Source organism: Myotis davidii, unplaced genomic scaffold (assembly GCF_000327345.1).
Source record: "Myotis davidii unplaced genomic scaffold, ASM32734v1 scaffold179, whole genome shotgun sequence".
Lineage (NCBI taxonomy): Eukaryota > Metazoa > Chordata > Mammalia > Chiroptera > Vespertilionidae > Myotis > Myotis davidii.
Window position 1 is genome coordinate 141,877 of NW_006291130.1, and position 16,969 is coordinate 158,845.

The following is a 16,969-nucleotide window of genomic DNA, read 5'->3' on the forward strand; positions in this document are numbered from 1 at the left end:
GCAATTGAGAACTTCTAAGGTTTTTATTTCCTTTCTCTTCTTGTTCCTAAGGCTTTTCAAAAGTAAATATTTTTATCATGATGAAGAGACCTAGGAGGATAGTGGCATAGAAAACACGGTGTATATCATACACAGGACTTGATAAAAAAAAAAAAAAAAAAAAAAAAAAAGAAAAAAAAAAAAAACTAAAAAAAAAAAAAAAAAAAAAAAAAAAAAAAAAAAAAGACCTGAGCTGGAAATGATAGCTCTTGCTCTAAAATATCTTATTTTTTAAGTTTATTTTTTTTATTGTTGAAAGTATTATAGATATCCCCTATTTTCCCTGCATTTACCCCTCCCACCCAACCTATAGCCCACTCGAGGCCTTCACCACACTAGTGCCTGTGTCCGTGGTATATATGATCTTTGGCTAAATTCTTCTCATCCCCCCTTACCCCTTCTCCTCTGAGATCTGTTAGTCTGTTGCATGCATCCATGCCTATGGACCTATTTTGCTCCTCACTTTATTTTTTTCATTAGAGTCCACATATAAGTGAGATCATGTGATATTTGTCTTATTTGACTGGCTTATTTCACCAAACATAATGGTCTCCAGGTCCATCCATGCTGTTGCAAAGGGTAATTATTATCACAGTCCCACATCATCCTATGGAGGACTTATCTGATGGAGAAACAAGAGGAAATTCTGAGAACGGGGTGAAAGAGATTTGAAGGCCCTAACTACAGAGAAGTGGAGCATTTAAATTTGAAGTTACGTGGCTTGGCTCTTATGCACGTGAATCAGAGACTGAGTCATTGAGCAATGAAGGCATATGGGTTGTTCGGATATGAAGAGAATTATGCTAACGTTAGTGAGGGGGAGCCACCAGGGAGACAGAACCATGAAGCACATGAGGCTTAGTCACCAGGCCATATCTACTTGACGACTTATGAAAGATGGCACAGCGACAAATTGATGTTCATTTAATATTTACACAACAGATTTATTTAGTGACTGCCATAAGCCAGAAATAGAACTAAGTCCTGAGTGTGGACAAAGAACAGATTAACAGTAACATTTTGATTGTTCCCAGTGAAGCAATTAATGTGATTGTTTTGCTCATAATGCATCACATTTCTACTAGGATTGTTATACTTTTGGATGCTATCTTTATGATGACAAATGTGTTCCTAAAACATATTTGTTATTTTCATTAAATACATTAAATGTATTTTTAGTCAAGTTTGGATTAATCTTTTAGTAAATGTTATTCAGGGTTAATGATGAGTTTTATTCTCCAATATTTCTTTGAACAGGAAAGTTGAATGTATATTTATAATGATATCAAAGCCAAAAAAAGAAAGAAAAGTTTCTTCCCATGATGATCTTAGAGACTATAATTTTTGAAACTTATGGGGTCAAAGCTATGTTAACATGAGGCATATATCTATGTGAAATTAATTTCTGCTAGCTCTGGTAAAAATTAGTGCTTGTTTTGATAGAATGTCTTTTCACTAGACTGAAAAAGGAGCTGAAACAAAGAGGGGATGAGGAAATAAGACATAAGGTTGAGGGGCTAGAGAAAGGATCTTGCAGAGCACTGCCTCTTTAGCTGCCCCATCAGCACAAATGAATGACTTGAAGAGGATAACCTCTCCCCATTCAATTCTCAGTTCTTCTCAAGTCATATTTCTCTCTTGACATTTATTTGTCATTGTGTTGAAGACTCTCATACATCTCCAGTCTCTTCTGGCACGTGTTTTTAATTGGCAAAGAAGTATTGCAGGAAATTATTGTCACAGTCCCATATCATTGCTAAGAATGACTAAGACAGTGCTAGGGAAGCATCTGACCACTCTAGATGGCTCTGCAGATCAAGACTGGGTATCCACAATGCTGGAAAGGGCCATAAGCCAGTAGCAACTGCAGCAGCCAGAGCAGGCACAAATAGCCCCACAGATTCCTGTTGCAAGATATTAAGCCTGAATTTCCTGATTAGGCAATATGGAAAGTAACAGAAATACTAAGCAATACATGCCAATTAATAAAGTTTTCTCAAAGTACCATATCACATTAGCCTCTTCCCCTCAGTTTATTTCGCCTTTATTTTTCAATTTATGCAAAAATAAAATAAAATCATTGAATATCTCAAAACGATGTCTTGGTAATTAAACATTATCAAATTTAATTGTTTCCAATCACACCCTAGCATAAGCATGGTTAGCTAAATGCAAATAAAAATAATTTTGAGTACAAAAATAAAGTGAATTAAATCACAAGGATTATAAGTGTGAAAAACATGTATAGTTGAAATCTACTGGAGAAATTATACACAAGAACATACAAAAAGAATACTGTGTAAGTTGCTGTCATTTAGCTTAATAAAGCCACTACTTTTACAATTCTTTAATCATTTCCTCACTAGAGAAATTATATACCAAAAATAGAACATCATGACTCCCTAAACAGAAAAAAAGAGGAACAATAAAATAAAGCAAAATTAAAAAATCTTCACAACATATAATAAGTGTATTGACTTTAGATATTCAGATATACATGGAGCCAATAACGGTATCAATAGTATACAATTTGTTTTATGACTTTCAAAACTGGTTTCAACAGAATGACCAATGGAATATATCACAGCCACTGACACAAACATTTAAAGGGAAATAATAGCCAGGCATTTTATATCATTGAAAAAATTAGTAATCATAAGTAATGAAGAATAGAATTTTATTCAACAAAATATGCCTCAAAGGGTTCCACTTTTGGTAACTGGAGAAAAGTCATAGGATACATTATCTTCATGTAGATGTTTATTATGAACTCTGGCCAAATACACATATATAATTTTATTTTTAAATATATCAATTTGTATAAATAGAAAACTAGATATTTATTTATATCGTCACTGAGAGTGACCACAGCAGCCAGAAACTGGCAAGAGCTATTCTGTCCTTGAAAGAATGGCAACGCCCACATGCCTTTTCCTCCGAGGGTCTTTCCTAAAATGAACTCCAAAGGTCCCTGCCTCCTGGCGTGCATGCCATTGTGTAACCCCCTCAGCTTGAAAGTGGGCTGGACCCGGTGACAGCGCCTCTTAACAAGCTGAACATGGCAAAAGTAACGGTGTCAGTTCTGGGATTAGGTTACAGGAAGACTGGGTGCCACCTTGCTCACTCTTACTGGAGGCCTCGGGCTTCCAAGTGGCGGAACCTGAAGGAGAGGTCATTTGGCAAGGCACTGACAGAGAGCATCCAGGGGTCTGAGCTTGGAAATAATCTTTTGAGGCCTGCCAACACCCACCCGAAGGAGCTCGGGAGCAGATTCTCCCTCCGTTGAGCCGTGGGGTGACTACACTTTTGCTCACTCCCTTAGTGGCAGCTCTGAGAGAGATCCTGAGCCTAAAGACCCAGCTACGATGCACCTGGATTTCTGCCTCTCAGACACTGTAAGATAATAAAGCTTTGTTGGCTTACTACTAAGTTAGTACATTTAGCAATTACTATAAATATAACAACACAGAAGAATGTCTTTATATTTAAAATATTGACTAGTATCATTCAGGAAAAAATGGACCCCAAGATGATTCAGCATTTGTAATAAACAGGCCAAAACTTTTTATTGATTTGAGAGAGAGAGAGATAGAGAGGAAGGGAGAGGAAAAGAGAGAGAATAAAAAACAACGATGAGAGAGAAAGATCAACAGCAATTGTCTGCCTCCTGCATGACCCCTACTAGGGATCAGGCTGAAACCAGGGAATCAAACTGGCCACCTCTTGGTGCACGGGTCGACCTCCAACCACTGAGCTGCACTGGCCTGGCAGGAAGGAGCTTTTAAAGAGGCAATTAGAAATATGTTCAATGACATATAAGTAAAGATGGTTTCAATGAATGAATTTCTGGGTTGCAGTAGTAAATATCTGACATTAGAAACAAACTTGTATGAAGTAACAGCAAATTAGTTGGAAGAGGAGAAGGTTAGGGATACTGAAGACAGATGAACAGAAAAGTACTCATTTTACAAAAGTGAGAGGGAAAAGACTGAACATTTAAAATAGCCTCAGGTGTCTGTGGAAAAATAATTAAGCTGTATGACATACATGAAAATGAAATAACAAAAGGAGAGGATAGCTAGAAGGAATAGAGTAGTGTTTAAATCAGTAATCACCATAATATGCCAAGTAGTATAGTGTAAAAAATTAACTTACTGACTTGAGAAGTTTATTAAACCTCAAGAAGGAAAATACAAAGCAAACCACACATAAGCACATCATCAAAGTGATTAAAATTAAAAATAAAGAAAAACTTAAAAATAGCCAAGGAGAAAACATAAAAAGACACAAACTATCAATCCAGAATTCTTGACTATGCAAAATATTCTAGAAAATAAATACAAATATTCTTCAGATAAAATTTTTAAGACCAATAAATCTTGAGTAATGAAAGCAGTGCAGTATAGGCAAATACTAAAAATATAAATAAAATAATAATGAGTCCAGAAATAGACCAACACATATATGGTCAATTGATTTTCCATAAGATTGTCAAGTTAATTTATTGAGAAAAGAGCCTTTTCAAAAAATATTTCTGGACTATGGGTATCCAAATGTAAAAATTGAAGGAACAACTCTTTCTTAGCACCATACAGAAAAATTCAGTTGAAATGGATCAGAAACCATATGTGTTAAAACTATAAATTTCCAAGAAAAGCAGATTTTTAAATCTTATTTCTGACAACAATATATTAATTGGACATGTAAGGCACTAATTCTTAGTACAAAACTAATGTGACTTCAAAATTTTAATACCTCTGTCTTCAAAAGACAGTGTCAGAGGGGAGGAGCTTGGGAGGCTGGATGAAAGAAGGTGAAGAGATTAATTAAAAAAAACAAAACACCATATATATTTATATGCAACAGTGTGGTATTAGCCAACGTGAAAGTGGAGAAGTGGAGTGGGGTTAGATGGAGTTGGACAAAAGGGGGTGGTAATGGGGATGGAAAAATACTTTACTTAGGGCGGTAGATACATGATTCAGTGTGCAGATGATGATTTTGTGAACCAATATCACCCCAATAATTTTTTTAAAAAAATTTAAGACAATGCTATAAAAATAAAAAGACAATCCAGGTTGGAAGAAAATTTTGACAATACACATATCTAGTAATTGCTTTTCCCCCCCCAAAGTATATAAATATGTTTTATAGCTCAACATTAAGACAAACAACTTAAAAATGTAAAAGATTTGAAGAGATAGTAGTGCTTTTTCCTCCAAAAGTATATAAATATGTTTTATAGCTCAATATTAAGACAAACAACTTAACTTAAAAATGTAAAAGATTTGAAGAGATAGTTCATAAAAATGTTATAGATGTCCAATAAGAACTAGAAATGAAGCAAACACTCCTACACAACATTAGTCATCTGCAAAGAATACGCTTAAATGACAATGAGAGAAGACACTGTTGGAATAACTGAAATTAAAAAGATGGACTCTATCTGGCGGTGCTCTGCTGTGTTCTGAAGCCAGCCACAGGTTATGTTGGCTCTGGGGCCTCTGGGAGGGTCTCCAATGCAGGCCAATGTCAGAGGATGCCTGTGACCAGCTCTGGGCTACCTGTTGGGAGGAGCTACAAAGCAATCCACTGTTGGTAGCTGCCAGTGTTGAGCCTGAGTGAGCCTGGGAGGGGTCAAGCTGGTTGCCACCAGAACCAGGCCTTGGCAAGTGGGCAAATGGCTCAAGGCACCCCAAAGATGAGGGCAGTTAGGGGAGCTGGGTGAAAAAGGTGAAGGAATGAAAAAGTACAAACTGGTAGTTAAAATTAATCACAGGGTTATGAAGTACAGCATAGGGGATCTAGTCAATAATATTGTAATAACTATGCATGGTGCCAGATGGGAATATCAGGGGAAATATTTTATAAATTATATGCTTGTCTAACCACTATGCTGTACACCTGAAATTAAAATAAAATAATATTAAATGTCAACTGTAATTGAAAAATAAAATTTTCAAAATAATAAGAAAAATACAATGATGAAAACCAAATTATAAATAGACATATGGGCAGGACATTGTATACATTTTTATGGAAATGCAAATTGTATTATCACCTTGGAAACACTTTATGAGTTTTGCATAAAATTAAACATACATTACCATAGGATGTAGCAATCCTTCCTTCAGGTTACCCAAGGGAAATAAAACACATGTCTACACAACGTCCTGCATGTGGATTTGTATAGGAACTGTATAATAGCTCAGAACAAGAAACAACCACATATCCAAAGGTTAAATATAAGATAATGAAAAGAGATACATCTGTCGCTGACTGAGGATGCACAGGATTCACTGCAAAGGAGCAATGGAAACGCTCTTAATCTTGATGTTAGAGTGTTCAGATGACAGAAATAATTTGTTATAATGCATTGAATCAAACTTTATAAATGACTGAATTTTGCTTTATGTAAATTATTTTATCTAATAAAAGGCTAATATGCAAATCAACCTAACAGCAGAACAACCGAGCTATGACACTATGACATGCACTGACCACCAGGGGGCAGCTCCCCACAGGGGGAGCAACTCAGCCAGAAGCTGGGCTCACAGCCGACAAGCACAGCAGCAGTGGCAGCAGCACTAAGGATGTCTGACTGCCCACTGGGAGCTCCAGACTGCGAGGGTGCAGGCACAAAACTCATGCACCAGGCCTCTAGTAAGTCTATAAGCCTGCTTTAAAAAAGGAGGGCCCTTTAACTAACTCATCAAATGAGCATTGATTAACCAGATATTTAGCTTAGAAAAAAATGTGAGGATGTACTTTCCTTTTAATATTGGATGATCACTTACAGAAATCTAACATTTCCCCTACTATGCTCCTTATGAATCAACTAAGACCAGTAAACGGAAGTTGCAAAAGCACAGAGTTGATGTGTAAATAAGGAAAAGTCCCACCAAAAGCAGCATAGATTGTTCTATGAGCTGGTGAGTACTTGATCACTCAACTAAGAAGAGGCTGGAGGACCACATATTTGAGATGGTGCAGAAGGGTTCATTAATTACATTATTTGGTTGGGTTTCATTAATGATTCATTCTACTTATAAGGGTCACTGGTTTTATGCTATAAATCTGAAAGTCAGAAAGAGAAAACACAAGATATTGTATTGTTATTTTTGTGATGGCTAACAAAAATAATCATCATAGTGTTATCACTGTCTTGTAATTTGTAGGATCTATAAGTTTGATATTGTATCAATTAAAAATTAATTATTCTTTATAATGTAATTTATTCTTTCATATTTAGGAGACAAAGAAAACAAGCTGCTGTTTGCTCAGAAAGCTTGAACAATTTCTTATTTAGTGAATATCTGCTACATGACATTGATTAGAATAGAAATACAAAACTGTTTAATAAATAGTTTTCTATAAAAAATTCAATGTCTGAACAGAAACAGGAGTTGATAAAGAAACTATACAGAAATAGGTTTTTTCGAGTGAAAATACATGAAAAAAATATTCAGAAGTCAAATGACAAAAATATGCTATTTTAATCTCTAGCAACATTTTTAAAGTTTCAAATTATGAGTATGCTAATTTTTAAAAGTTATTAGATTACATGTCATCTAGTTCTGAAAATAATCATGCCTGGATACCTCAAATAACATGGTGTTTCAGAAACAGTGATCAAGAAGCTCAAGTTGACAGCAAAGAATGAAAAGATAGATTTGAACTGTAAAAAGAAGGGGCAGGAAAACAAAGTTCATCAGATGGAAAATCAAAATACAGCACACTTTGAAGACTCAGACAGTTAAGGTGGCAATTGGTTATGTCTGAAAAAGAAACGCACTAATGAAGACCAATGGATTGAAAACGCAGAAAGGGTTGCTTGTTCCGAAGATAAATACATACTAGTAGGCATAGAGGTGAGGCAAGAGACATGGTGCGTAGAATGAATGATAATGCCTGAAGAGGCAGCACGTTTATACTGAAGTAGTTCATAGCACAATAGATAAAAACCAAAAGTGTATTAACTCATTTAATGACGTGATGAATCATGGAAGGAGACTCATTACTATGGTATATTGTTACATAAAACCACATGTTCCAGAAAAGATATCCATGGTCATCTGCAACCTTGCCGGGGATTTATCAATTTAGATTTTCTCATGTGAACAAGATCAAATATTAAATGTCTCCTAGAGGAGTGACAAATCTTGTTATTCTTTGGAATGGTGCAATAAAATTTAGTCACTCACAGACATGCTGATTAATCACTGGATGTGTTAAATCTAAAAATCAAACTTGTGAAATGACATCAAAATTTAGATGACAAATACTTTTCCCCCCAAAATGTTATGGCTTTCAAGAATTAAAGGTAATTGGTGAATCATAGGAAAGTAAGTTTTTAAACCAACTTTTTATATTTTTAAAATCTAAAATAAGACATATGTAATGAATATCTCTACATTTTTGAAATAGCATTCATATATGAGTATGCTGAATAGTAGTCAGTAGCAACTAAATTAATGCAAAGGAATAGAAACTAGTTATATGTTGATTATACATTAGTATCATTAGACATGATAATTTAGCTAAATAAACAACAGATCATAGAGTTAGGATATTGAATTAGATTTTTGTCTTTCAATTTAAAAAAATTAAAATTCATGTACTTAATGCATTTGAAACAAAGAATAGACAATTAAATTTTGATGAACATAGGCATTATTTACATACTGGCATCTAATGCTGATATACATAGAAAGGATTAATCATTGGATCAAATGACATAGACATTGGATCACTTGCCACTTATATTTTTATAAATTAATCAGTAAATCAACAAATGTTGAATAAGCAATAATAAGTTTCTAGTCATTTATTAGACAATGAAAGAAACAATGAAAGAAAGGTATGCAATTCATATAATAAAAACCTCAGTTGTTGGGTGACCACTATGACTTATTTGTGAGTTTCACACTTTATAACAGATAAAAATTTGAAGCATATTGTAATTAAATTAGATGAGGTTTTCTTCTTTACCAAGTAAAATAGGTGGTATGTTTTTGTATGAGTACAATTTTTCTTTTAATAAACAGAATGAGAACTTAATATCAATGTGGTCTAAAAATGTGTACTAAACAAGTCTGTTCTGTTACTTTTTTCCAAATGCAAACCTAAGTATAAACTTACTAGAGGCCCGGTGCACAAAAATTTGTGCACTTGGGGGTAGGGGGTCCCTTAGTCCGGCCTGTGCCCTCTCACAATCTGGGACCCATTGGGGGTGACCACTTGCTGGCTTAGGCCTGCTCCCCAGGGGATTGGGCCTAAGATGGCCATCAGACATCCTTCTGGCAGCCCGGCAGCCCTCTGGGGATGTCCATTTGCCAGCAGGGAGCAGGCCTAAGCTGCAGTCGGACATCCTTAGTGCTGCTGAGGAGGCAGGAGAGGCTCCCACCACCACCGCTGTACTGGCAGCTGTCAGCCTGGCTTGGGTTGAGCAGAGCTCCCCCACTGTGAGAGCGCTCTGACCACCAGAGGGCAGCTCCTGAATTGAGCATCTGCCCCCTGGTGGTCAGTGTGTGTCACAGTGACCAGTCATTCCCAGTCTTTCTGCTGTTAGGGTCAGTTTGCATATTACCCTTTTACTATATAGGATAGAGGCCTGGTGCACGGGTCAGAGCCGACTGGTTTGCCCTGAAGGGTGATCTGGATTAGGTGCACTGGGGTGCCTGGCCAGTCTGGGTGAGGGGCTGAGGGCCGTTTTCAGGCTGGTGGGCGACTGAAGCTCCCAGACCCTTTTTTTTTCTTTCTCTTTTTATTCTGGGATTTATAGGCGGGGATCCTTGGCTTCCTCCATCACTGGTGCAAGCAAACCTCCTGCTTGCTTCAGCTGCATGGCTGCTGGCCGCCATCTTTGTTGGCAGTTAATTTGCATATCATGCTGATTAGCCAATGGGAAGCATAGCAGAGGTAGGATCAATTACCATGTTTGTCTATTATTAGATAGGATAGTTCAAAGTGTGTTAAACAAAGCTATTAAGCTGAAGAAAGAATCGGGACCATGGTCATTGTACTTCTAATATATATTTTTAAATATCTTCATGGACTGTGAAACAGGAATTTTAGGGGTAAAATAGGACAGGTTTAGGAAATTTTAGAAATTTTGGAAATTAAGGGGACCATGGAGGAAGCACAGGACTGCAGAGCAGCAGAAGGTATATTTCCATAGAATAGGGGAATCTGCAAGCTGCAACAGGTACATTTCCATTGAATGAGGGAGCTGGGAACAGCAGAAGGTCTATATTTACAAAATAAAGAGAAGGTAGCCCTTTATCCAGAAGGAGGAGAAGAAAGCCCAAAGGGAATAGAGAAATAATAGGGAAGGATGGGGGAGAACCTCACACATGTGAGGCTCCACCTTTGAGCCCAGGAGTTACTATAATAACCGGTCTAAGGGAAGTGACCAATCAGAGGGGATATCAAGGCACCAGGATATGCAGCCTTTATAAGCCACAGGGAAAAGGATCCCCTCCCCACATGGGAGTCTGTTCTGTGGGACTCTTTCTCTCTCCCCATGTGGGAGTCTGTTCTTGTTCTTCAATAAATCTCCACCTTCGCTATACCACTTTCTGTCCATGGATCCATCCTTGGATTCCCGTGTACAAAGAATCCGGGTTCCAGTTCAAAAATTTTGTTTCAAAACAATTTTATATCCTATCTTATCTCTTTTTTTGGGGGAAATTAAAATCAATAAAAAATTGTCAAATGTTTTCCTCAAAATATCTAAAGTTAAAAGTAACTTTGTAGGTGTACATACATGGCAGAAATTTATCTCTATTATTTTCAGGCCTCAGGACTTGATGCCTAAATATATTTTTGAGGTAAAGTTCAATGAGTTTACATAAAAACCACATCATTTATTTCAGTGATGGTGTCCTATGAAAACATTAGAAAGCAGAAATTTATTCTTGCTATAATTTTAATTACTTAATTTTAAAATGCATAGGCCATATTTCAATCTAATCATTGCTATTTATTTTATTTTTGCCCTTAGAACCTTGGTTTCCCCCTGTACTTACTCAGGCTTGGTATTTCCTTGCATGGGGTAGTTATGCCCTTAAGCAACATTCAGCAGAGGTGTTTGCAAAGAAAGGAAAAGAGGATTTTGCTACATCCTAAGGTGAAGTAACAGGAATGAAATCATGGTATCATTTACCCTTTCACCTGAAAAAGCAGCAGCAGCACAAATTTACTTTAAAAAAATAGATAACATGACAAGTTGCACATCTAATAATAAAATTGAATTTGTTGTTAAAAACCTTCCCATAAGAGAACTGAGGTGCATATGATTTTAATGGTAAATTCTACAAATATTATTTAGAGAAATAATAATACTAATTTTATGCAAATTCTTCAAGATAATTGAAGAATACGGAAGATTTTTTTAACTCATTCAAACATACTAGAATCACTCTACACGTTATAAGAAAACTATAAGCTCCTTTATGAACATAGGTGCAAAAATTTCAAACAAAATATCAGTACATTAAATCACAAAGCATATATAATAATATCTCATGACCCTATGGGGTTTATCCCGGTAATGTAAATTTGGTTTAATATTTGAAAATTACTCAGTCTAATTCACCATATAACAATTTTAAAAAACCATGTAATACTCTCAAATGCACATAAAAAAACACCCACTCCTTATCATAAGGAAAAATAAGTCAACAAAAACATTAAATGTCTGCAGTCAAAGAACACAAGGGTATATCCTGAACCAAATAAAGGGCATTAAAGAAAAATCTGAAGCCCTGCCTGGTTTGGCTCAGTGGATGGAGCATAGGCCTGTGGCCTGGAGGGTCCCGGTTCGATTCTGGTCAAAGACAAAAGCCTGGGTGGCAGGTTCTGTCTTCAGTGGGGGAACGTGTGGGAGGCAGCCAATGGATGATCCTCTCTCATCATTGATGTTTCTCTCTCTCCCTCTCCCTTCTTCTCTGAAATCAATAAAAATATTTTTTAAAAAGAAAACCTTGAAGCTAACCATACTTAATAGGGAAAATTAAATTCTTTCCACACACACAAAAAAGCAACACAAAGAAATCCACTGTCACCATTTATGCTCAAGGTTGTACTGGAGCTGTAGACAGTTCAAAAGACAAGAAATAGCCATCTGTTGTGGCTCTAATGGTTAGAGCATTGTCCCATGTAATGTAGGGTCACAGGTTCAATTCCTCCTCAGGGCACATACCCAGTTTGTGATCAAAACCACAGGTCAGTGCACATATGGGAGGAGACTATAGATATTTCTCTCTCACATAGATGATTTTCTTTCCCTTTCCCTTCCTCTCTCTTTAAAATCAATAATAAATGTAACTTTGGGTAGGATAAAAAAAAAAAGACAAGAAATAAAAGATCAAATTGAAGAGGAAGAAGTAAAATTTTCTTTATTCATAAAGAATGTGATTTATCCAGATTGCAGTATACACAGTTCATATAAGAAATTACCTCCCTACAGGAACAAAGGGAGCTCCTAGAAAAGCCTGCTCAGTCCAGCCAAAGGATCAGGAAAAGGGAGGTCTGAAAAGTAGCCTTTCTGATCATACATACCTACGCCACCCGAAGGACAAAGGAAGACTTGTTCCTTCCTCAGCTGTACAGTTGAACATGAATCTGAACTTCCACTATCGAGGGGCAGTTACCAGGAGGTGTGGTGGATTTTTGGTTTGCAAGCCTGCAACCCCGAGTTCTCAAGGTGAAAGACCAGCAGGAAGTGGGGGTAGGAAAAGGCAAATAGGGTCAAATATATGGGGATGGCCCTAGCCCATTTTGCTCAGTGGATAGAGCACCTGCTTTCAGATTGAAGGGTCCTGTGTTCGATTCTGGTCAAGGGCACATGCCTCAGTTGCAGGCTCGATCCCTGCCCCCACTCCTCAGGGCACATGTGGGAGGCAACCGATTGATGTGTCTCTCACATCGATGTTTCTTTCTCTCTCTCTCCCCCTCCCTTCCACTCTCTCTAAGAATCAACGGGAAAATATCCTCAGGTGAGGATTAATAACAACAACAATTATATATATTTGGAGATGGAAGAAGATTTGACTTTCGGTGGTGGCCACACAATGGGTTATACAAATGATGTATAGTAGAATTATGGGAGGGATTAACTTGAAATGCAAGCAGACAGGCAGAGGTCCAGTGGAAAACAAAAGCAGATGGAACATAGGGGCAGACATGGCAGTTTGAGCAGCCTAATCACAGAAAACAACCAAGCAGAAATAGTGAAATGTTTCTGGACTCAAAGCAGGAGGCCTGGGAAACCAAGGGAGGGCCTGCAGCAACAAGGTGTATGAGCTCATGGAAACAGAGAAAGTTCAGCATAGGAACAGAGAAAGCACACACAGAAACAGGGGAAGTTCCGGTCCGTTGCTGGGCAACAACAATTGGGGGAATAAATCAGGTGATGATAAGGATAGATATAGAAGCAGGCTTGTAGCAAATATACACCCCGGACTACAAGGCTCCACGGGTCAGCCCATTATTGGGCCCCCATCTCCGTGAGGAGAGTCTGAATCTGTTTGTAATACATTTTCCACACTTTTGCTTAAACCTTCTGGTCCAAGGAGCTCATTCTTCAGCATCTCAAGACACAAACCCAGGAAAAACAGCTTGACTCACATTCTGGTTATCAATTATACACTTGAAACCTATGTTATTTTATTAACCAAGGTCACCCATTTAATTTAATTTACGGAAAGTAAAGGACTCTGGCCTCTACAAAAGGAGAGCAAGGGAGAACAAAAACAAACAAACAAAGAGGTAGGCCACTCCAGAAAAGTGGTGGCCGGTTTAATAAGGAATGGAACTGACTAGGCTTGTCTTTGGCAGCCACAGGAAGAATATATCCCCACGCTGCGCACCAGACTCTTCAGAGGGAATATAGGGGCCTTAACTGGCTTCAGTTACCTACCGGTCCAGATGGTCTGGAGGGTAACGGGGTCAAATATATGGGGATGGCCCTAGCCAATTTGGCTCAGTGGTCTGGAGGGTGTCGGGGTAGTAAAGAGTAAATGTGTGCCTTGTCTCTCAAATCCCTTTCCCTGAAAAGGCTCCCAGCACGGTGGGTGAAGACACATTCCAAGGAGGGTGGGGAGAATAAGGAACCTGGGATTGCCCAGAAATACCTCACATGTCAACTGGTGATGGCGTCCTCTCCATGACTTCTTCCAAAAGATCCTTCCGGCGAATCTAAAATTATTTCAAAATTAAAAATAAGCCATAGTGATTGCCTAGGGCCAGGGGTGAGAGGGGAAATAGGTTGCAAAAGCAAATGAGAAATATTTTTTTGTGGATATGAAATGAGAAAATGTTCTTTTTCTTGGTTGTGGTAATGATTACACAGATAGATACATTTAACAAAACTCAATAGTTATGTTTAATATGGGTGCATTTTACACCCCAATAAAGTTGCCTTATAGTAAATTTACTTCTATGTGGAACAATATTTCAAAGTAAATATGGTGGAAATATTTAATTTGTTTTATTTAAAAATCACATTTTTTCTATTAAGTAAGAATTCTTAGTTTGTATTTAGAAAATGCATTTGTAAATAAGAATTAAAAATTAATCAGATATGGATTCTTAATATTTTTGGTTAAATGATATTATGTTATGATATGGTATTCTTCATCTCATATTTGATTTGAACATTAAAACATTTTTTTCCAAAATATAAAATATTTTACCAATTTTCCTATAAAGCTCAGAATAATTGGAATTAATTCTCTTTCACATGTTCTTTCATCATACTTACATGTTTTTTCCATTGCAGGTGTTAACATATCTAACTTATTGACAATTTAAAAATTTTGATACCTTAATATACTCTTTGACTTGACCAATTCTTCAATCTCCAGCTGGCGTGGCTCAGTGGTTGAGCATTAAACTTTGAACCGGGAGGTCGTGGTTCAATTCCACAGTTCAATCCCCCATGCAAGAGGCAGCCAATCAATGATTCTCTCTTATGATTGGTGTTTCTATCTCTTTCTCCCTCTCCCTTCCTCATATATGTATGAGAAATAGAATTTGGGTTATTGACTATTTCTGAGAATAGTTGCAAAATCATGTCTCTGGTGTTTCTCAAACTCCAGTACGAATATGGATCACCTGGGGGTCTTGTTGTAAAAAGATTCTGATTTAGTAGGTCTTTCTAGTGTTCCATTTATTAGTGAATATTTTCACATTTATTAACTTTTTCTCTCCTAGGCTACATCATAACTAGAGGGATATGAATTCTGGGGAAACAAGAATTCTATATATGAAAGCCCAAATATTAAGGAACCAGGTTTTAGTAGGAGGCAGAGCTCAGATTCTATTACTAATAATGCTGCATGACCTCAAATAAATACAATAGACCCGGCTCTCGCTATTCTTTTCTCACAGGTATATTTTAAGTTTCTTTCCAGTGTTAAAAATAACATAAACTATATAAAGAGGTATTATAAATATGGACTCTTCCCATTTAAATTCAGCAATATGTTTCCCTAGAGCTATTTTTTTATCTCTATTATTCAATAAGAAAGTATACCTTGGACTCACCTTCACTGGCCTCCTTTATACGATAGCCTTTCCTTACAAAATATTTAAATTATGGGCCAATTAATGACCTAATTTTTATAAGAACTGGTACACAGTCCTGCACTCACGCAGTCTTAAATGTACTAATCTATACACATGACTAATACTGACTATAAACCTGAACTAAGAAAAACATCACAGAGACACTAGCCAATGTCTCATGTAGTGCACATTTTACAGCTCCATTCATAGCCTCATATCTATCTTTCAAAGCAATAACAATTTACAGTTCCATTTCAATTGTGGAGAATGAAAATACATAAACAAACAAAGCAAACACATAAAAAATTATATTCAACTGAGGCGCCTGTCTCAGTTGCATGACAAAATGTAACTTTGCCAAGAATTTAGTCATCAAATTATTCTATATAAGAGCTGAACACAAACTCATATAATGATGAGAAAGGAAGCTTGTTAGAATTATATTCCATTAAAAGGCTTGGAATTTGGAGAGCTTGGCCAGCTACATAACTCAAAATGAGAAAAATATCTACCTGTGAACAGAGAAAAGCACATGACACTGATAGGCGCGATTTCAGTTTCTAACTTAAATATTTTCAAAATACTGTTCTCATGCTACAAAAGAAAAAGTAGGCAGAGACGAGGGAATTAAAATTTAATATTTAAGTCAGAAGATAAGATTAAAAACATTCCTATTTCACTCAGGAGATTATTAAGCACTAGAGGCCCCATGCATGAAATTCGTGCAAGACTAGGCCTTCGCAGTCCCGGCTGCCTCGGCCCTCACATCCTCAGCTTCGTCCGGAAGTTTGTTCCACTGTTCAGCCATTCAGTCAATTTACATATTACACTTTTATTATTAAGGAGTATATAGGATAGTGCCAGTGATGTAGTCTTTATAATTTTTGTTTAAAAGTTAAATTCATCCAGCTGGTGTGACTCCGTGGTTGAGCATTGACCTAGGAACCAGGAGGTCATGGTTCGATTCCTGGTTGGGGCACATGCCCAGATTGCGGACTTGATCCCAGGTATGGGGTGTGTAGGAGGCAGCCGATCCATTGTTCTCTCTCATCATTGATTTTTCTCTCTCTCTCTCCCACTATCTATCTCTCTTCCTTCCTCTCTGTAAAAAATCAATAAAATATATTTTAAAAAAATTGAATACAATTTAATTTAATATGTGCCATAAGTATCTTAGACAAGAAGGCAGTCCTATATTTTCCTTCAAATAAGAAGGGCTTCTCCAGGTTTGCGCCAGATGCAAACTAGAGAAACAGAATTATGGTTGCGCTGCCTTTAGACGAATTTCATTAGTATGCGAAGAATTATTCTGTCAGCCTTTTAGGTAGACATTTAATTAGATTTGTCTTTATAAAAA